General features: G+C 33.1%; 1 long non-coding RNA gene across 1 annotated transcript in view; it reads left to right on the forward strand.

Annotated features, from left to right (window-relative positions):
* The first annotated feature begins 1,010 nt into the window (after window positions 1-1,010).
* Window positions 1,011-23,418, forward strand: part of LOC145664602 (uncharacterized) — a 103,315-nt gene continuing 80,907 nt past the window's right edge. The window contains exon 1 of the long non-coding RNA XR_014127499.1: window positions 1,011-1,249. This is a non-coding gene — a long non-coding RNA (uncharacterized LOC145664602). The remainder of the gene's footprint in view (window positions 1,250-23,418) is intronic.

Consider the following 23,418-nt stretch of genomic DNA (forward strand, 5'->3'; position numbering starts at 1 on the left):
AAAACTCAAATTACTGAAAGTTTAAGCATTTATACTGGTCATTCAGTTAGCGCGAGAACTTTCCAGGATTTTCAACGTTTTATCAAATTAAATAAATATATAAAATAAAATAAACTTTTTGCTAAATTTACCTAGGAAATTTCGCTAGATTAGAGAATTTTCCCTTAAACTATAAACACTGAGTTCATGTGGTTCGGATTCTACCACTGGTACATTCAAGTCTCATGAAACCTTGGTTTTGAACGAGACGTTAAAATTAAAATAAATAGAAGCATTTCGAGAAGTACAATTGATCTGTATAGTTACCTCGACTTTCGTTGTTGACCTACTTTCGAATCTTGTGAATTTACCTTAACCAATAATCTTTTTCTTACTAAAATAAAAAGTTATCATATGCTTTATTCATCTTTATTACATATACGTACATAAAACAACTCTTCGGCCGTTTTTTCGTAAGTCCAATTGTCTCTACTGCATTACTAAATAATAATAATAGAAAGACTTCCTAGTTACATAATATACACCTGGAAAATGGTGCGAGATAAATCTTAAACACAAAAGTTTAACTGAAGTTTCAACGCACTTTGTAAGTTTCTTCCACCTTCGCAAATCGGAATTTACGCTCTTTCTCCCCTAACTCCCCTCCAACTATACATTGGTAGGGGGTACTCATTGCAGTCTGCCATTACCACACCACATTTTTCCTCCTCCCCACTCCTAAACCCTCGTGCTTTGTCCTGAAATACCATGGCTCCAACATGTATTTCCCAATCTCATTGTCAACGTGAGGGGTGCGAGGGGGAGAGGGACATTGTACAGCATCACATCAAAATCCCTCTCTCCTCCAAGGGGGGGCTCAACAAACATTCTGAATATCTACAATCATCTGCCAATCAGAGAGTGCCTTCTAGGAAAGCTATAACGCTCCGACCAATAAAATTCAACGTTACAAAGCGAATGTCGAAGCGGCTGGCCCAAATGGTATGATAACACAAACAGGTCTTGGCCTGAGGGATCTTTTGACTGAATGCCCGCGAAACGTTGAAAAGATGTGGACTGGGAGACGCGAGAGGGGAAATAACCAGACCGTACCGAACCATGCTGGAAAATCTGAAGGGGTGGGGTTGATGTAATGGCCGCCGCCCGTGTGCTAACGAACTTGAAGGTAACTTGGATGAAATTTCAACAATCATAAAAGTTTGAGGAACGCGCGTCTTACTTTCCAAGGAATTTTCCCATGTAGTTTGAGGTAAGTACTTGACATGTGTATAGATAAAACAATTAGGATTTTGTTCTAAGTAAACAGAGACTTTTTTATTTTCGACGCTGTCACTTCAGAGATGGTTGTAAACAAAGAAACGGACGCCATGTTAGGCTTAAAAATCGCGTGTACCAGGTTTTCTGTTACGGGCAATCAGCTCTTCGAAAATTAATAAAACGATTTTCTTACAATGTTTTAAGATGAAACTGCATACCATAGCGAGGTTGAGGTTTGCTTTTTGTGAGAAAATTGTTGGTATCGATTGTAAAATAATAATACATGTTTTACAATTAATAAAAAATAACGGATATATCCACCCTGAATTATTAATATGTTCACTTGGATGAATTAGATATTAATTAATGGAAGTAGAAATTATTGACTACTGAGAGAATATTTTAAAGTAATTTTTGTATGATGTTGAGTGTGGAATGAGGAGTAGCCTTCTTCATAACATGTAAACAAAACAATAATACATTTTCGAAGTTCCATGTATACGGCAGTAATTGTTGGTATTAAATAGTTTATTATTTTTTACATACTAATAAAATCAATAATTATTTTAAAAATTTAAAATTACAGAAACAAATAGAAATTTGAATATAACTTTTTTACAACATTTAATTTTCCGACATTCTTAGATGAAAACCTCGGCTGAATATATGATTGTTTACAAATATTTAAAATAATAATAATTAAATAATTATAATTTCGATAGCCATTTTATAATTAGTAGAGTATTTTGATGAAAAAGTAAGCTTTCCATGGTTTTTACTAATTAAATTATAACGTATTTACGCGTACAAGTTAGCTAATAGTAGCGGTACTGATTTCGCTGTCTTGCGGGACTACTGCTGTATAGGCTTGACGGTAAGCGCTGGCGCAGGAACCCATATACCTTGCGGGAAATGCTAGGCAGTCAGGCCAAGATTTCATGTATATATATTTTTAAAGAATTGGTGCATTTAAGTGCCATATTGCGACATAAATGCTATGAATGTTTAGCTTTCTATTGGTTCACTTACCTGTAAGTACCTTAGTGAAAAAAAAGTTCGGTAAATCTGACAGACCTGAATTGTTTCTTTCGCGAAGAATATTGACTGTATTGTGTGTTGTTTTCTGTGTTCTGTTTCCTTCTCGTATTACAAAGTTACCAATATATGAACGATTAACTGCAAATCTCCTGAGGATTTATTAGTGATACGTTGAGAAATATGAGTCAAGATTTTTTTTTTTAACGAAACCATTGAATGTATTTTCGGGTTAAGTGCAACATAGAAGATTTAGGAATATTGGACCTAACCGGAACTAACCTATTAACTCAACCAGAACTAAATTAACCGGTGCAGTTTTGAATTTGTGGGTCCAGTACTAAGTTAACCTGAACCAACAAAATATACAGAGAATATACAAGAAAATAAGAAATTTTAATTCAGAAAATTCTGGACCTCCTGATCCAAAATATGCCGATTAATCTAACCAAAACTAACCTATCCTACCCAAAGTGTTATCATTCTTTACCTACTCTGCGACACAAAAGCAGTATTGGGTTCGCCTTTTTGGTATTTTCATCTGCAGATACACACATTGTAAATCTGCATTGAAAACAACTGTTACTTCCTTTCTCAGACCACAAGCAAAAGCCGCAGTATTTATGCAATGATAGTTCACGCCAAACTGTGAGGGTAGACATGAAACCAGCGTTATCTATTGAGCACCTATAAATTTAGAGAAGAATATATGAAAGCTAGCAATGATATGTTCTTTTTATAGATTAAATTTCCAATAATAGTTTTTACTTCATGCAGATGTAAATACGATGTAAATATATTTATTTTTAAAGTAATTTTAATATGGCTTATAATTACTCCCAACAATACATTTATTATTGCTACTCCTGGCAAGCTATGCCAATAAGCGAACAAATAAAATTCATATGTATAGTTTGCAAACAGTAGTAATAATAAAGGTATTAAGCCCCGTGACATTTTTAAATTTAAATTACTACGAAATTGTGTGGATGTAATAATTTTTAATACTTTAAGCACTGTTTTTTGTATGTTGCAAAGTCCAAGGGCACCTTCAGACTGGAGGGGCAACTCTAAACTTAAGCCATTAAAAATACAAATATGAAGGCTGATTTAACCTTATAACGGGGAGCACTAGGGCACAACTTACTAAAAGTAGAAAAGCCACAAAAGTATTGTTGAAGACTGTACGAAATTAAACTTTACACCGCATGAGGATGTAGAATCGGGAAAGAAAACACACATTTCATGGTAAAATATCGTAACGAAAGTTATTAAATGGTCTTTGTGTCGCATACAACTTCGTATTGAATATCTAATCAACATATTGGTTTGATATTATTTGCCTTGGGCAATTTTAAAGCATCAAGTAAATTGCAGGTACCATAGAGACCTGCTCAACCGTTCTTAATGTAATATAGTGGTTTTAGAATGAAATAATAAAGATTAGATGGCCTAATCTTACATAATATTTAGCGATAGTAAACTTATATCAAAATTGGTAATTACTCATATAATCAAAACAAAAATACATACTCGTCCATTCTTTTTCCTTCCGTAAAAAAATTGCCTGTTAATCGATAAATTGGTGTAAGACATGAGAAAAATTATAACCACGTCATTATTTTGAACTGGTTCGTTTACTTTCTGCTGGTAAATACTTGCACCTCATTTTCTGTAATAAAGTTTTTATTTGAAGTTCTATTCATTTTGAGATAGTTTTTTTTTTTTTTTCTTTCTTTTCTTCATTTGATTCCCTTTCCTTGTAGGTTGCTAAATACAGTTTGTATGGCAGAGTAGGTTTTCTTTCGTCATGTGTTAGGAGTCTGTTAGCTACACATGAAGCCGATTTTCGTATAGCGAGTTACCTGTCTACTTGTGTCCCTATGTCAGTTGTTATATCCCATGTTTCGAATGCACTCACACTCAGGCACTCCTCTACAGGCATAAACCAGGCTTAAGTCATGTTAATACAATAAGCTTTTCACATGTTAATTGTATCAACACAATGGAAATTATAACAATGATTTCCAGCTAATATCAGTACCTCGTGGTAAAGTTGCAAACACCCGAATAGTTGGAGGTAGGCCTAGCTACTATTTTCTCTCTACATACAAGTATGGTTGTCATTCCTCTAATTTCCATTATGTTAATACAACTAAACATAGCCCTATGAAGAACTTATTCTATAATATGGCTTAAGCCTATGTTTATATCTGAAGAGGAGTGTCCGAGTGTACCATTCAAAATATTGGATATATCAATTGACATACCAGTACACAAGTAGGGTAGTAATTTGATATATTATAATGTGTTCCATGTGCTCCAGAAGTAATTAGTTGTTTTTGTAGTCCAGCTTGCACCAAACATTCATTATTAGAGGTACGAATTAGCGAAGTTCTTGCACACATATCGCTAGGAATTATGTTGTAACCATCCCCAATCGTCTACAGAAAGTGGTAAATTGTAATGCTGCTTATGTGGAATTTTAGTGATGTATATATACCATTTTAGTAATGCAAATTGTACCATTTTTCTTCGAGAGTTAATTCCTGCCCACGGTGTATAAAGGAGAACGGTGAGGATTCTCTTTGTAGAAGTTAAAATTTTAGTTGTATTTTTTAAGTTGGTAGGTAATTTTATAAACATTGTTTAGCTAAAGCTTGAAAGTCCATAATACGATGTCCTGAAGAGGTTCAGCTGACCGGTCAACAATTTACATTTGGGCACATGCTGCAGTCCATATATATATAGGTTATTTTTCAGTCAGAACACTGGATGGATGTCGCATTACCAACACCTGATAGTTTTCCCTACCCATCCATGTTCTACCCAGCTTCCCACATTTCCTGACTTTAGTATAAATATATTTTTTGTTGCAGTAAATAGAAAAATAACCTATTAATCTTGTACAGCTAAGTTAAGCTGTTACCTTTACGTAACCCAAAATACGAAAGTTTTGCCCAACGTTATATAACATTCTCATCTCCATTCCAAATGAAAATCAGACATTTCTGAGAGGAAGTAACATTTTTGCCGTATCTCTTTGCGTAAAAAAGAACCGCTGAATCTCAACAAATCATGCGATTACTATATAGGTGATATTAGGCTCAGATTAATCCCTGCTAATTATGGAATATTACCAAAAACATTGTGTGTTTGCATAGGTGTAACATAATGTATGACCATTCTCTCTCCTCATACACTTTGAGTTACACATTGCTGCAATGTTAATGTTGATTTAAAATAAATAAAGCCTTATGAAAATAATATGACTCATTTATGCAAACGTATATTATTTTCAGTCCTGTGTACGTGTGATTGCATTAAGGTTTTGTTTTATGAGCACACTTCAGTTTTACAAGTACTATTTGCGTAAAAAGATTGTGTGTCACCATTTGGAAAAGACAACAATCTGCTAGATAACCCAGCAAAATAATACTTGAATTATTATTATTATTAGCAACAATACATTTTAGCGCTACCAAAGTTATTTTCTCAATTTTCTTAAACTAAAGATGAGAATTTTAACGTCACTACGTATATAGTACATAAGTAAATAGACGAAAATATCTTTCAGCAAAAGAAAACTTCGATTATTAGCAGCAACTAACAACATATTTTTTATATACTTTTTCTCGCCACAAAAGTTAGTTTTCTCGATTTTTTTTATTTATTTATTTTTAGAATTATAGACTAGAATTTAACAGTTAAAAGCATGTTATCTTGTACAGCACGATTATATCTATTGTTGCACTCTCAGTGCACAAGGGAATCAAGACCACTTTTCCGTTGTTTTCGACATACTTAATCTTTTTAACATCTCTATATGAAACTTCTTTCAGAGAATAAGAGACTCATGCCCTAACTATCTCTTACAATATTAAAAAGAAAAAAAGGTGCACCGCACCAACTTGGTTTCTTTTTTGCACAGCTTACATACCGCAATTGGAATTGATTCCCTTGTGCTCTCAACGCTGAATATGTCTTATATGTGGACAATATTTTATTGAAACGGAAACAAGCTATATCTCACTAACCAAACATACTATCGCCTTGTTAGTCTCATATTGAAGAGCTTAGTCACGGTATATTTCAGTATCAGTTTCGCCTTAGTGACATGATTCTCAAATAGCACCATTTCTTTTTAAGTTTATAATTATTTTTTCCTCGAAAACTATACATGGACTTCTACACTTACACATATAATTATTTTGTTCAACTCATCTGTCGATTGGTATCTCTATCTAATCTTTTCGACATTTTTGGATCAAAAGATTCATTATATTTCAATCAAAAATTTTCTTGCAGGCCTTATGTCCGGAAAACTATATATAGTGTAGCCAAACCCAAACAATCACTTAATTCAGTATGATGTGCTTCTTCCGTAAAAAATACGATGTAGGGGCATTCAAAAATTTTGTGGCGCCTGATCCAAAAAAAATTAATTATTGGATTAAAAGATCCACTATATTTTTGGGTCAAAAATTTTTAGGCCTTATATCTGGAGAAGTACATATAGTGTTGTCAAACCCAAACTATCACGTAACTCAGTATGATGTGCTTATTGGTTCAGAAAAGATCATTCCAAAGTGTACGTAAGGAGCTTCGCTCCACAGTTGATGCCCAGACTTCAACAAGTTCACGTCAGAAAATTTAGCAGAAGTTGCGGTTCAGCAATTTATTTTTGGAACATTGGTGGTTGTTATTTCAATTAAAACCCATATTGAAATAATAGAAGAAAACGGGGAGTTAGTGTCAGAATGAATTCAACTATTTATTTGCTGATATTTCACTATTGGTTTACTCTACATCATCAAATATCAATTACTAGTTATTAATTAGTATGTAAAAATTGATCCAACAAACTCCTGTTGCCATTGTGATTAAATTGTGACATGAGCATACTGTATGTCACAGATAGTTTCCTGGAAACAGTCGTTAGAGGTCGTGTAAAACTAGTTATTGGCCAAGATCTTTTGATTATTTTTCTTTTTAAATCATTCCTAAACTTTTTGTTTTCTTCCGTTAAACGATAATAATATTATGTATAGCATTTTAATCAATACGGTATTTCCTCAGTGTAATTGGCGCATTCAAATTTGTAAAGGATAATTTAGAACTTTGTTTTTGCTTCGTGTATTTTACACACTCTCTCCCACTATCACCAGCGTGGTATAAATTTTTCTTCCGTAAATACTTGTCTGTTGTGCATTTATTGTGAGCAAAGAGAGGATATGATTAGTTTCTTACTTACAATTCGACCGCTATCTATAATTGGTAGGTGGTTGTTAAAAAAAAAAAAAAAGTTTATTTTACGCACCCAAATTTTTCAGTGAAAATAAAAAGTGTTCGTAAATTGCATGACAGAATATGGTGTTTTTTAAAAATTTACTAAAAAATATATACTTTTCTTTGTGTACGTGACAAAATCACATCATTATATTTATAGGTCTGTTTGTACTTTTTAATTGAAGGTTATAGTCAATAATGTTCATTTTTCAGTCACATTAACACTTTCCACTCAAGTAGTTACATTAACACTTTTTACTCAAGTAGTTCGAACATATTGTGTTACAGAATCTTAGTGTGTTTGATTATTTATAAATACGTTCTGCGTTTACTTTTGTATTTAGCTGTCGAAAATTTAATTTTTGATGTAATTCACGCTTTTAGTTTGGGATGGAATTTATGAAGTTTTCAATTTACAAAAATCAGCGGAAATTATTAATTTACTTCTCTTCCCTCACAGTTTTTCACTATTTCACAAACTAGGCCTATTTCATCAGAGTTAATTTTCGCTCTTCATTCATGTCTTACTCTTTACAGTACATACTGTTTCACTCATACTATACAGTACATACTGTAAGTTTGATTTCTATAGTCGTAAGCATAAATTTTGTATATATTTTGTTTGACAGTGAATGAAATATTTTGTTGAAAGACTTAAGTTTGCCATGCGTTGATTTTGATTTGATTTTCAGTTTAGTCTCCCTTTCAGCAACAGGGCTATATGAAAAAGATCTACAGCTTAACGTGTTATCCGAACCACATGAGCTCTCGCCGTGATCGAACCCGGGTCTCTCACGCCAAGGTCACGTACACTAACTGCTTATTCATGAAGAAGCTCGACATTTGCATGCACATGTACAGTTTCGTTTTCTTTTTAATGATAAAAGAAGTACCATAGGCCGAGTTATGTCAGGAAGTTAAGCCACGAATTTTGGGTGCTACACTCTGTTTTTATTTTTTACTAACTTGTCTTGCAACTAAAACATTATATAAACATATTTCGCGTGCGGGGATCCTTTTCTGCTTTTTATTCTTAAAATAATTAAACTAGGAACACTGGGTGGCATCACATTACTTTCGTTTCAGGCAGTATCGGGAGGCAAAAGTTATTGAATATAAAATAAAGGGGGGTGGCCTACGTCAAACTAGCCAATCACAGTTACCACCGATCGGTATTGTTGAGTGCTTTCGTACATACATATATTTATATAATGATTGGATGGATTGATTGCTAGGACATTAGCGTCCCATTTAGTACCGAAGCTATACGAGACATAGACCTACAGCTTAACGTGAAATCTGATCCACACGAGCTGCTACTAGGAATTGAACCGGAGCTTCCCGCGCCCCAGGCGCATACGCTAACCATGTAGCCACGAGCTTTACTTAGTCACTGAAAAAAAAAATTATATATACATTGAAATGTTAAGTATTATCTGTTTTATGTATTTTGGCATTAATAAGATAGTAGGTATACTTAATGCATCAGTGGATTTTGAGTCCTTATATATGATGTGATTAGTTTTGGTGCTGTTTGTGTGAATATTTTCATTTGAAATTTGCACTTAAATTCCCTAGCTATCTCAATAAGCATGAAGTAACATCGACGTGAGGATAACATGGCTGTTCTTAGTACCCGTGTTGTCTTATTTGATGGTTGAACTGAAATGACAGTAACGTAATATAGCTACTGTAGGTCATTAGTTTTTAAACTTAGAATGTAGTCTTAAAAACGTTTTATTACTTCACACATACTGCTGATCAAAAGAAATATATTTATTTATTTATTTGTGTCATGTAAAAATATTTTCTGTGTCTCATAATTTAATTAGTTTAATAATTTTATTTTGTCGCTTTGTCTCACTCTCACAATGGACACAAATGTTTTGCGTGAATAGTGGATGCGTCAGTTATGGATATTTTTCGGTTTGTATGTAAATAATTCCACACTAAAATATTACATATAAATTTAATTGTGATGTACAAGAAAAGTTTTTGTTTGCAAATACAAATAAATTTATACAGTTTAAGTAAGAGACGTACTGGGAAGTTAGGTTGTAGCAAATTGGTTCTGTGATATTCATTTAAGAATATATTGTAATATATTCTTCTTCTAATGTTCATCCTTCGTCAGTACTTTTATATTTTTTTTGTTTTGTTTTGTTTTGCAACATACATTCATAATCTCTTTAAACAAAATTTAAAATAGTAGTGTTGCTCCTAATATTTTGTTTTATTACATCTTTCGTACTACATTCAATGAAAGAAAGAAACCAGATGTCGATTGTTTTTTTTTTTTATTTATTATTTTGCGTCTAATAATATTTGCGTAAGAAGATAGATAGCATTAAATAAATAGTATCCTATTGTACTTTTACCTAAAGTTCTTTGCATAAGTAAAACTGATAACAATTAACACAATAGTAGACAACCATTAAAGAAACTAGGGCGGCGAGGAAAAAATCTAAAATATTCTTCACAGAAATCAACAGCAATATAAAAAAAGAAACAAAATACTGAAATAAAAATTTAATGGCTATTCTATAGGCCAGTGCACTAACTTAATATTATTCCAGTAAAAACAAACAAAAGATTTGATGTAAATAGTCCTATATTATAACTTATAGACTTATTTTTAGCTAGTGCTGTTACGAATAATATTCCTACTGTTTAATAATTTTTATATAATATTCAATATCTAAATATTCTTTTTTCAATAATCAATAATTATTCGTTATTGGCCCAAAAGATCCAATATATTTCAATCAAAATATTTCTTGTAGGCCTTATATCTGGAGAACTACATATAGTGTAGCCAAACCCAAACTATCACTTACTTCACTTAGTATGATGTGCTTATTCCGTAGAAAATACGAAAACTCGATTTAGGGGCCGTTCAAAATTTTGTAGTCCTTGATCCAAAAACTAATTATTGCTTAAAATCTCAATCTTTTGATTTCTTTTTTTTTCTTTTTTTTTTTTTAATCTTTCCTATAATTCTTGTTCGAATAATGAATTGTTAAAATATTAAGAGCACTGTTGTTAAACATTACTATCTGGAATTTGGTAGGCCTATTTAAATAATACTTTTTTCTATTATTTTTTTATTTTAAAAAAATCAGAAAGGTAATTTCACAGGAAAACATAAGAAAACTTACTGGAATACATGTATTCGATGATCAGGCCTAAGTACTTCTCCTAACTTATAGATCGTGCGTGACCAGCAAAATAGTTTTATAAAGTGTATACCATTTAAAAGAAGTAGAAACGTACGCCTTAAAGCGTAATTGTCAACTGTTACAGTGCTTATTAGTCCTGTCCTCTTTTTCTCACTTATTATTATTATTATTATTATTTTCAAATGTTCAGAAATCAAAGAATAATTTTATAACTGGGTCTGAGAAGTAAAGTAGTATAAGACATAAAATATTAATTTCACAGGAGAAGCGAAAAAGTGTTTTCAAGACAATATTCTGTTGAATTGCGTCTCGATTGTTTGTCGACAGAAATTTTTTTCACTTTCTGCGTTCCAGTTGTCCACATCTCAAAATTTTCCTAGCGCCTCTCGTACTAATGTAAGTAAGAAAAAATATGATAACTCAGTTTCAGCCAAAAAGTGACTTGGCATAGTTTATCTCGCAACCCCAGATAATTTTTCTGCGTAACTTTGTCGAGAGTAGGATACTGGTAAAAAAATAAACCAACGAACCTTGAAGGTGTATTATTTGATAACGAGAAATTTATCAATAAAAGTAAGAACTATTTATAGAGTCTACTTACTTAAAGAACATAAGGAACACTCCAAATTATTTTACGTAGTAATGTTCCTCGTCAATTTTTTCTCCCGATATTTCGAGTGAGACACTCTACCACTCATCTTCAGGGCTACACTGTGGCTTAAGTCCCTTTTTTACAAGACGATCCTCGTATTGCTTTTTTTTTTTTTTTTTTGTGCCTTAACAGTAGTTATTTATGAAGTTGCAGATTGTTCTTATTATTTTTCTATATAACAATAACTGTATGTAACCCTAATGTTAATGCACTAATTAAACCTTCTTTATTGGTGTTTTAGTGTTTCTTTCCCATGGATTTTTTCATAATCACCCAGCAAATAAAAATAAAAATATAAATAGTAAATTTAGTTAGTGCACTGACATTAAGACTACATTATATTTTATCACACAGAAAAATAAGAGCAATCTGCAACTATTGGGAAAGATAGGCAACCTTAAGTATCGATAAAATATTTATAACTAACCACTGTTGAAACACAGCAAGTGAGGATCATGTTGTGAAAAGAGACTTAATCCGTTGTGTAGCCCTAAAGATGAATGGCTGTGTCTGACTGAATATCGTGAAGAGAAACATTACGAGAAACATTACTAACTAGGTAAATCATTTGAGCTATTAATATCTGTTCCATATGCTTGTTAAGTACTTACTAATGTAAGGAACACTATTACTCTGTTTTTGAAATATTGCAGATGTTCATGTTCTGTATCTATCTTCAGGGAACATAGAGATGAGTATAATAAACTATTTAACGAAATAGTAATTTCTGGTTACTAAATAATTACACAGAGATGTTTTGTATTTTTAACTCGCAGTACTTTTTAAGAAGTATTAAAAAAATCATAATTTCATAGCGAGAAATTACAGAAATTATAGTTATCTACGATAGTTATAATAAATGTGTTAGTAAATGTAAATTTCGTGTTATGAATTATGATTAGGCCTTTTGTAATTGCCAATTGATAATTTTACACCAATGGACAATTTTCTAAATACTAGGAAATAATGTTGGTTGTAGTCGGCCACTCTGACAGTGTTCTTGAAGTATGAAAACAGATCAAGAACAGAATCGAAATAGACATTTGTGATATCCAGTAGCTGTTAACCAGTAATGAATTGTTTGACATTTGCAGATTATTTTTGAGACTTTTCTCCCCCTACAAATTGTACCATAAATGCATGTAGCATTTGGCAGACTTATTAATATTTAGATAAGTATGATTGATGCGTGGTATGAGAGGAAAGTGAGCAATACAATATGATTCATCTCAGAAATGGTTGGAAAATAGCACAAAATATCTCAGATTAGTTAGCTATGTGTGTACTAAGCTCTAAATAATAATTAAATTTTAATCTATTATTAATTGTTTTCCATTGCACAGTTGTTAATGCTTCGTGCCAGGTATTTAGTTTTGTGCTGTCAAAACTTGGCCTACCTACTCGAAAATTCCTTAAAATGTCATTAACTAATAATAAACTATAGATATACCACATTGACTTAACACCTAATCTTCCGTTCGAAGCGCTGCTATCGGCTAAAGGAATTCTACTCCGTTTCTTCATTTTTCTTGCTTAGCAACAGTTGAACCCTTATTGGCTCAGCACGTGGGTGTGAGCTTTAGATCGCATTTTTGTCCCGGATCAAGACATTTTGGCAGTACTATAGTGGTTAAGTTGGTGTTAAAAGTGTCTTTCCTACTAGAAGGTACGTTCATCTCTTCTATAGTAGTCGATCTTCGCACAGTTCAGATAAATGTCCCGTTATGCGGGCCTAGTTGTCCATTAGGCCCTAATCTTTCATTTTTCGACACTGATTTAGGGCCGCGGTGGCTCAGTGGTAGAGCGTTCACTTCTGGTGCTTGTGGTCCCGGGTTCGATCCCAGCCCCGCCAAGTGAACTTTGTGGTGGACAAACACCGTGTGCGTTTCCTTGGGGTTCTTCTGTTTCCTCCCACTTTCTTCATTGTACCATTTCATTCATTTCTCATCATCACCGTCTCCTTTAGCCTAACCGGCATAACTGTGGGACGTAAAACTCAAAAGATTTCTTTTTTCCAACATTTACTTATTCGAAGAATGATTAGTTATTTAGCAATTATTAGATTACTCGAAAGTGGCTGTTATTTGTATATCAAAAGCATTGATTATTATACGAATTATATATAGTAGCTGTAAATAGTTTATTTCTTCTATAGCCGACCGCTGCTAGACGAAAGGGAGATCGAGAACTGGATTTTGTCGACTGTAAGAAAAAAAATAGCATAAGTGTTTCGTTTTTAAAAAATTCATATGGTGAGTAGGTAAGTTTACGTAATGCCATTTGACAGCTGACAATTAAAGCTAGTAGATGATATTGTAAGATACTGTGCCGTGAAAATGAACGAACTTTCCGCAAAAACCTCTACATTTTTCAGTTTTATTTCGATGAAAGCACAGATGCTGCATTGGCCCTTGAAGAAACTTGTACTGTTTGTGGACAAGATAAGTTATGTAGAACAACAGCCAAAATATGGTTCATTCGCATTTGTTCTACAAATTTCGATGTCCAAGATGTTCCTTGCAGTGGGCGACCGTTCACAACAAAAGTGGGTGAGATTTTGCAAAAGTCCAGTAAAGATTGGCATTAAAGCCGTTTTAAGATCCACTATTAAAGGGTGTTAAATCATTTCAAGAATGCTGGCTACAAAAAGAAACTCAACGTTCGAATTTCTACTTGCGAATCTCTACTGAACCGTAACGAACTTGAGCCATTTCTAAAAAGGTTAATGAAGTCATAAATAGTGGATAACCTACAATAACAGTGTGCGAAGAAGATCGTAGAAGTGAGAAGCTCCACTGTCTGTGGCAAAGCCCATGCTGACGCCCAGGAAGGTTATGCTGTTCGTATGATGGAATCAGAAGGGCAACGTGCATCACGGGTGCTGCCTCTGGGAGAATGATAGACTCGGACTTGCAGTGTCAATAATTAGCGCGAGTGCACCTAGCAATTAAAAAAAAAAAAAAAAAAAAAAAAAAAAAAAAAATGACTGGGATTGGTCAACAAAAAAGCTATCATATACCATGTGAATAACCCAGACTGCATACATCTTAACGATGCGTCAGAAATTGAAAGAACTTGGCTGGAAGGTTTTAATACATCCACCGTATAGCTCGGATCTGACACCGTCAGACTTTCATTTGTTTCGGTCTATGCAGAACTCCATGAATTGTATTAAGTAAGTCAAAAGAAGTCTGTAAAAGCTACGTGTCCCCCCCCCCTTCTTTTATTTTAATCTTGACCAGAAATCACATAAGTTCTATAGCGACGGGATTATGATGTTGCCGGAAAAGTGACAGAAGATCATCGGACAAAATAGTGCATATTCAGTAGTAGTTTCATAGTAATATTTACAAATAACAATAAATGTATTCTCAGTTTTGATCTCCGGGAGCACAATACTTTTTAAATAGCCTGATAGTTACGAATTTGTAATGAATTTTGCGAATTCAAGTTTTTGGAAAGATATCCAAACTTTTATTGTTGTTGATCATTCTAAATTTTTGTGGTGAGCGAATTCAGTTCAAACCCATTATAAAGTTAATTCGAACAACGCTGTTTTGTTGTAAGCTTGTGACTTTTTAAAAAGTTTTCATTGTACCAGTAAGAATTATCATCAATAGAACTACAGTACTTCTTCATACTCGTAAAAGGAAACAGGTTAACAATCTTGGTGTGATAAGCGCGGTTCCGTTTGAGATAAATATCACTAGTATTCTGTTCTCATACTTAACAATTCCATGTACGTATAACATCCCTATATATACATAGGAAGAATGTCATTTGATTTATTTATTGTGATAATTTACGATTAAATATTTGATAACTAGGCGTTATTTGCATATACAAACAATTATTTAACACCTTGTAGTTTTAGGAAGAAAAGGTACGGGTTCCCCTTTCTGATATCTAAAAGTTTTCTTGATTTGTTATTATAGTTTTGAGTTGCATTGTCACAATATAATTCGTTAAATGATCTGTCATCTGTTATGTACATTTTACGGAATTAAACTATTCGTTTATAGAGAAAAGATTTTAGAGGAAGCTACTGAAAAGGATACATTATTAGTCAGTACAGGGACTTTGAGTAAATTTGAAATTCCAGAATCATTTTCTTCGGCTGTGTGAATAGAAAATTGATACTTGCTACATGGCTATTACAAAATTTTGTGTGTTTAAATTAAGACTGACCTCCTACACTTCCAATTGGTTGCGCATCAGGTTAGATGGTACTGTCAACATCTGTAACAATGTATTAAGAGTATAGAACTAATAATACATTTATATGCAGGGTGTCTACTGGTACTGGAAATAATCGAATTATACTGGAATTGAATTTTGATACTGAAAATACTGGAATTTTGATCCACATACTGGAAAAATCATGAAACTGGTAATTTGTCAACAATACTTTTTTGTAATTGTTTTAATTTTCTTAGAAATAATTTTGTATCCATTGAGATTATAAATTTTTCGAAAGCAAGATTTGTATACACTTTGTAATTAGACATTTAAAGCAATGGGTGGAGTGGAGTGCTGTGAGAGGAGTTGGGAGGCCCTTTAAAAAATGTTAAAAAATCGCCGTATTTAAAAAAGTCAGGGTAACTAAATTTATTAAAAATAAATATTCTTTTGATAGTAATACAGTTACAAACTTAAAATCATCGCGCGTGTGATTATTCCTAAAGAACTTAAAACAAACAAACAAACAAACAAACAAAAAAAGTATTAGGTACAGGAATTTTGCGGATAGTTATACTGAATATACTGGAATTTTGAAAATGAAACTCAGTAGACACCCTGATATGTGAAAACAACGAATACTCACTCATACAGTGTAGTGCAGTCTAAATTGTCAGTCGTTTATCAAAATGGTTTCATATGGTTCCTTATTATTGCATAACATGTTACCGACTTAACGCCTGCGCAGTCAGAACCAAAGTCTGGTCGTAAGTCAACAAATACTTATAATAATAATAAAGGATTATAATCTTGAACATACTGATGCATTTCTTGTATGTTGAAGGTAGTAGTCACTAATGTTTCTTCTCTTCTTTCGAAATATATAAAAAGAGAACAATACAACCATCTTCGTTTTTAAATAGTTCATTGCTTACCGATTAGAATGAAACAATTTGATTTCGAGGATTTCCGCATTCCATTTTCCAAAACAACTTAATTCTATGGCTTTCTATTCTTTGCTGGCAGAGATGTGTGTGTAGCATGCCAATACATTTCCCATTCATAGACAAGATCTTGTAAAACACCAGCAAATTTTATAGTACAGCACTTCATTAGTATCAACAGATTACTATAAAATTAAAATAATAATAATCACGATCAAAATTTTACAACCAGAGAGCAAAGTTACCACTGACCTAGAAACCTGGAAAAGTCAGGGAATTCAGTTTACTTGTAAAAGGTTCTGAAATGTTGGGAAATTTCAAGTACGGAATTTTACTTTTTTTTTTTTTTTTTTCTATTTGGCGGGTATTTCATGAAGTAAATCTGCTTTGCTAAACTTCTATTTACACACATACAATATATGCATAGTAGATGAGACCTCCCTGGTCGAGGAAAATATAGTTGCTTTTTTAATATTACACCTAGATCTAGAAATTGGCGAATCGTGACCTGAATAACCTGAAAAAGTCAGAGAATTCGTGCTTTCCAGATAAGTGGGAACCCTGGACACATTCTTCCATAGGGGCCGCGGTGGCTCAGTGGTAGAGCGTTCACCTCTGGTGCTTGGGGTCCCGGGTTCGATCCCAGCCCCCGCTAAGTGAATTTTGTGGTGGACAAACACCGTGTGCGTGGGTTTTCTCGGGGTTCTCCCGTTTCCTCCCACTTTCTTCATTCCACCATTTCATTCATCACTCATCATCACCGTCTCCTTTAGCCTAACCGGCATAACCGTGGGACGTAAAACTTAAAGATTTCATTTCACATTCTTCCATGTATTATTATACGCACTTCTTTAGCTGTCCCGTTTAGTTTTAAGCGATGAATGATGAATCGCCCGAGACTAACCAGTATCTCGCAAGCACTGACCACTCTAGTCCGTTGCTATTTTAGTCCCGTGCGTCACAGCCTACTACGGATTATGATCACCTAAGAGTTTTTAGTTATATGTGGTTATATTGGTTCCCATAGCTTGTAGACCGGAATGCCTATCTCTTAATTCGATCAACTTCCCAAAATGTCTCACAACGGTGAGCTTGTATCGAAAACTGTATATTTTTCTGCTGGGAATTTAATCCGGGACCACGTGTACCAATGACAGGCACGCTAACTGTTATTCACATGCAAAAGATATGCTGTGTGTTACATTTAATGTTTAGTACGACGCACTCTTAGTTCTACATGAAAAATTATGTATAGGTAGTGTTTTGCAATTGAGAGGATATTTCGTTACCATATTATTATTTTATTTGTTGTTTTCTTACGGTGTGAATAACTTTTGCTTCTACCTACTGTACCTGCGTTATAAGAAAATAAACCTACGATTCTATTCATTTACACGTTTCATTGCTGGTGCGTGTGGATGTCTGCTTGTCCAAGGCCTAGGGGTCACGACGACCTTATTCAACATATCAAGATTAAATTTTTGATTTTCTGTTTTTATGGATCTTTTAATTAAGCATTTTCTTTGTACTCCCAAGACTAAAGGCAGGTGTAGAGAATGAGAATGAAAGTTTACAGTTCTTTTGAAAAAGGAAGGAAGCATTTAGGCTATTTTCGTGATGTTATACAAATAAATATATAATTTAGTCTTTACATTATGAGAATATATTTATCTCGAAAATTTCAAGCAATGTAGTTTTTGGTAGGAGTTTTTTTTTTTACAACTATCTCAAAACAATTCGAAAATTTTTGTTGGCATTATTTATTAAATTAAGACCCCTATAGTGCTGTCAGGGCCGGATTAAGAGGAGGGCTTAGGGGATATCTCAACTGATTATCTAAAAAGAATCATGAAGATACAATCATCATAATTAAATAAAATATGAAACATATTCCCTTAAGTTTCCTTCTGTACTTTCACAGAAATGTATTAGCTGAAGTCAGCAGGGGTCACATACTTTTTCTAGACCCGTGCCTCCAGCTGGGTTAATCCAGCCCGGAGTGCTGTATAGTACGTTTCTTTCGTAAAACCCAGAAAGGGTAGATTGATTGGTGTGAAGTGTTTCCTTAGAATAATTTTAATTATATTCTACAATTTCGTCCATATTTCATAAACATTTACTTAGTGTGCAGTTTGGCATAATTAATTTCTGTAAAAGTAAATGAATCTGAAGGTGTAGTTTACCGTTAGAAAAGAGGTTCCTTCGAACAACATTCTTGATACTGGTTTTAACGAATTTGTTTATATTTTGTAAGTAAATATTCTTCTATATTTGTATAATTCTATTACAAAATATGAGAGCGAGAAAGTGAACGTGGTGGTACGTATCAGTGATTATTCTCTATATGTCCTAGCTTTGATTTTTTCCGTAATGAACTAGTACATAACCCATAAGCTCAGTTAAGAATTCAATTTCAAATTTGAATCTTTGAACAAATTTACATTTGCAAGAAAGAAAAGCTGCTCTACAGTAATTAAAAAAAAAAAAAAATTGATAAAATATCCTAAGTTTGTGTAAAATAAACATTTTTAATGCGTTACCAATTAAACATAAGAGATGTTAAGTCGATCTAACTGAAGTGAGAGTTGAAAACTTAAGTGAGGTATCAAAATAAACTAAACTAGTGTCGAAAGACATCTGTAAAGAGCAAGCTGACGTGGAAGCGAGGAAGCTGAAACTGATGTTGGATGGTTAATGCCATCTTCGCATGATGTAGTTATGTACTTTAAAAATAATTCGTAAATTATTTTAATATTATATTACTAATTTATTCTGGAAGAAAATCTTGTTTTAATTGTAACTGTAGAGTAATTTGTCATAGTTTTATAAAAGGGCAAGAAAAAGGAAAAGTTAATCGATTTAGTTGTAGAAATTATCTGGTACACGCTTTATAACCAGTAAGGTTATTATTATGAATGTATCATTAGGGAGGGTTTCGTGACAGAATTTTATCAACGCAAGCCGCAGAAAGAAAAATTACCTCATGTCCCAATTCTTGGTAAGTTTTATTTCCGTAGCGTAGTGATAAAATTATAATTTTTACCTATATGACTTCATGAGAGAATATAATCTTTCCGATGACGAATTACAGATACAAGCAAAACAATAAGTACGCTTTTGTCACTTCTTGTGATGTGGAATGTAATTTCTCAGCTTATATTATAATCCTAGCTGATGACAACAATAATGAGTGTGTTCGATATAGACACAACAATGAACTTCAGGGGTGCCCAATAATGAACAATATATAAATGTGGTAAAGCGTAGTCGGGATACTTATTTGTGGCCCATTCTGTATTTAGGAAATACTTGGCAATTCAGTATAAGAAAATTGAAATTTCTTAGAAAAATACTCCTTTTACTGTACACTCCTTCCTCTTTTTAAAAATTATTATCATTATTATTTAAATATATTATTAATGAAGAATCATTAGACTTAAACAGGCATATCAGCGCAATTCGGTTGGCAAAATTAATTGTGTGATTGAAGCCTTTTCCAGATATAGATTTACAACTTAATGACGAATTCGAACCATATTAAATGTAGATTCACTTCTGATATAGTGTCGGTGCTAAAAATGAGCGTAAACTCAAATCAGTCAATTTCGCGCATCGGTCTGCTGGTCGAAGGTTGAAAAACATGGAGATGTGAAATAATTACCTGATTTATATATATATAAATTTAAGATAAAACTGTTTAGACAAACCGACATTAATATTTTGAAAAAAATGGTAAATAAGAGGTAGTAATACGTTTATTTAATAGTATTTGCAGCTTAAACATCTTCAAAACATTTGCTTGCGTAGTAACTGGTGTAGTGAATTTTTAATATATAGTGTGTCCTTGGAACCCCTTATTTATCATTAAATATAAAAAGGATAACAATTACTTTTGAAGGACATGCTTAAATTGTAGCTATAGGACATAACACACCATAGATATAATAAAGAAATATAGCAGTGTGCATGGATATAACATGCTCAAACCAGTCTGGTATAAGTTTTCTAATGTAAATAAAGATAGCTTTAGATATGGCTACACTGACACTGATATGCAAATTATAATAAACGAACGCCTCAAAATTATTGTCAATGGAAGGCATTACATTTACAAATTTATGAAATTTTTGAAGTATATATTAGTTTCGCCAATTTTGCAAAGGTCTGTTCTACCTTACTTCTCATTGCATCACTTTCACTTTCTGACATGAAACATGTAACATGTAATTAACTTTCTTTCCCTGTAAATTCAGAATCATACACATTCACACTAGATGGGCCACGTTTGTCAACCATATTGTACGAGAAAAACTGAATAAAAAGTTTTCAAAATGTATAAAATATGAACACTGCCGAGCTCCGTGGCTAAGCGGTTAGCGTACGCGCCTTTGGCGTGGGAGACCCGGCAGGAGCATATATGGTTCGGATTCCATGTTGATCAGTAGGTCCCTTCTCATATAGACTCGCTGTTGAAAGCGACGTTAAAACTCAAAATCAACTCAACTCATGAACTCTGCCCTCGAACAAAATAGTAACACAGTTAGTGACATGTGGCCGCTGGGACTTCACTAACTGCAAGGAAACGTAACATTGACACTTAGACATCTGAACTCTACAGCTACTTGTAGCCAATTGCGAACGAGAAAGGTACTAGGAGTGGCACGTATTCAAGGTCCTTTGCTAGAGGGAGAAGAAAAACGTGTTAGGTGTCCGTGGGATTTCACTCACCAATTAAGGGTTTTAAAGATGTTTGTAATTTAGTAAAACCATACAGTAAAGCAAAAAGCAAATGAACCGTAATGTATTGATTATGAAGAGATTGGTAGAAAACACATTTACCTGGCATTGATATGAATGCCGTCCATTACATATTTAAGTTAGTTTTGTCTGAAGGTGACATAACTTCTTGAATAGGCTGTATATGTATATATGAGAACAGGTAGATACGAGCATAGGTGAGTTTAAATCCAAATCAAAACGTCACGATTTAGAACAATCTCTCAATTTTGCCAGATCAAAACGAATATTCCAGAGTTTGAAAACTTGACTACAGAACATCTTTTAAAATGGTCTCGGATCATCAATAAAAATCCCAGGGGTTTAAATTTCTGGCGTTGGCGGTATTTTAGTTCAGCGATAGGCAGTTTTATCTTTACATTGCCACCGAAAATATGGCGTTCACACTCTCCGATCTGGCTACTGGATTCAGACCTGAAATTTCATACCCTGTTATAGACCCCTTGTCTAAAAAACACCACAATACTTAGTTGTGTTACTATTATTTATTTATTTATAAAGGCTTCAGATGCAGATATAAGTCCATTTTACACAGAAACAATGTAACAAAGTAGATGAAGAACCTCTAGTCAAAAATACATCATACTAGTGTCTGCTTCTTTGTTTATGTAACAATCCATTCTTTGAGTCGCTTGTCGCCAGTGGGTAAATTAATACATTTTAGGATTTTGTGTTAGCCTATAAATTAAAACAATTCTGTGCTCAAAAAACAAATGCGGTCATTATGTGTAGTGAACCATCTATGAAATTATTTTTAAAGCAATGTAAATTACTTAATGAATACAAAAGAGAACCAGCGAACATAGTTAAAAGTTCTTTCAGTTAGACCACATATTCAAGGTGAATCCTTTTAAGTGTTGAATATAGTATACATGTCTGGATGGAACTTGGAAAAATGGTTGTGTAAATAATATTTCTAAGTTTTGAAGTTAGTGGTTTTCAAACAAATACCGAGATATATTTTTAATATTCCAGATATGTAAGGTTTTTACTAGACATGCGATTAAAGAAATAACAAGTTACGTCCTAAATACCCAGTACATGTTCTAAAATTTTTGTTTACAACTCTCAACGTTAATCGGACTACGTTCAACTTTTAAAAGTTGGGAGTATTTTTAATTTGTTACTTGGCAAAATTGTGTTTTGGTTTACAATTCATAACTCAAGTTAATAATGCTGTCTATGTAAATAAGTCATTTCACTTCTTAATTTCTCATTATGAGATATCACTGGTGAACAATAATAATTAGACAACTATGAGATTAATAAAAGAAGTGCGTTGAGTCTTTAGCCAAGTTGTTGCATTACAATATGAAATTCTGCCAGACCTTCCAGACAGGTGACAATCAATGTTTGAGGCAAATGTGTGAGAAACTACTCAATTTATGCAGTTTTCAGTAGGGTTTATTTCATTGTAAATTGTACAGAATGTAAGGAATGCACATGACAACGTGCTAATGCCTAGTGTTTGATGGAAGAACCTATTAAAGAAATAATAGTTTCGGTTTGGTTGTAAGGACGTATAATGTAAAATAATTTGATTGTATTCTAACTGTAATTATGTACAAACCTTTCTAGTTGCATATATTGGATAGGTTGAAAATGGAACATAAGCTCCTTAATTTTCGTAAATCAAGCATCTCAGTTTGTCGCAGAATAAAGAAAAATATTTGTCGTAGAACACAGAATCCGGACAAAATATAATTTAGGTGTCATCTTGCTTTAGGGTAGCCAGACGTCCAGCTTTTATCATGTTTTAATGACTTATAAATAATATTGTTAAAAGTTGATCCTAACAGGATTAATTCTATGAAGAATATTGTTTGGGTACATCTAAAACAGAAGCAACTTACATCAGATAGAGGAAAATATAGATTCATTTTTAAGAAATATTTTTTTACAGACTTCCGAAACTTCGGAATAGTTGTCTTAAATGTTTTCCATATCCAGTTATTGTGACATATTTTCAAAAATGAAACTTCTGTGAACATACTACGTAGAAATAAACATAATGTTGATACAGTGAAAACAGGACCTCAAATTTATACATATTATGTGCAAAGTGGTGATGATGATTATAGTAAAT

The sequence above is a fragment of the Thermobia domestica genome, chromosome 11, assembly GCF_964235325.1.
Source record: "Thermobia domestica chromosome 11, izTheDome1.hap1.1, whole genome shotgun sequence".
NCBI lineage: Eukaryota > Metazoa > Arthropoda > Insecta > Zygentoma > Lepismatidae > Thermobia > Thermobia domestica.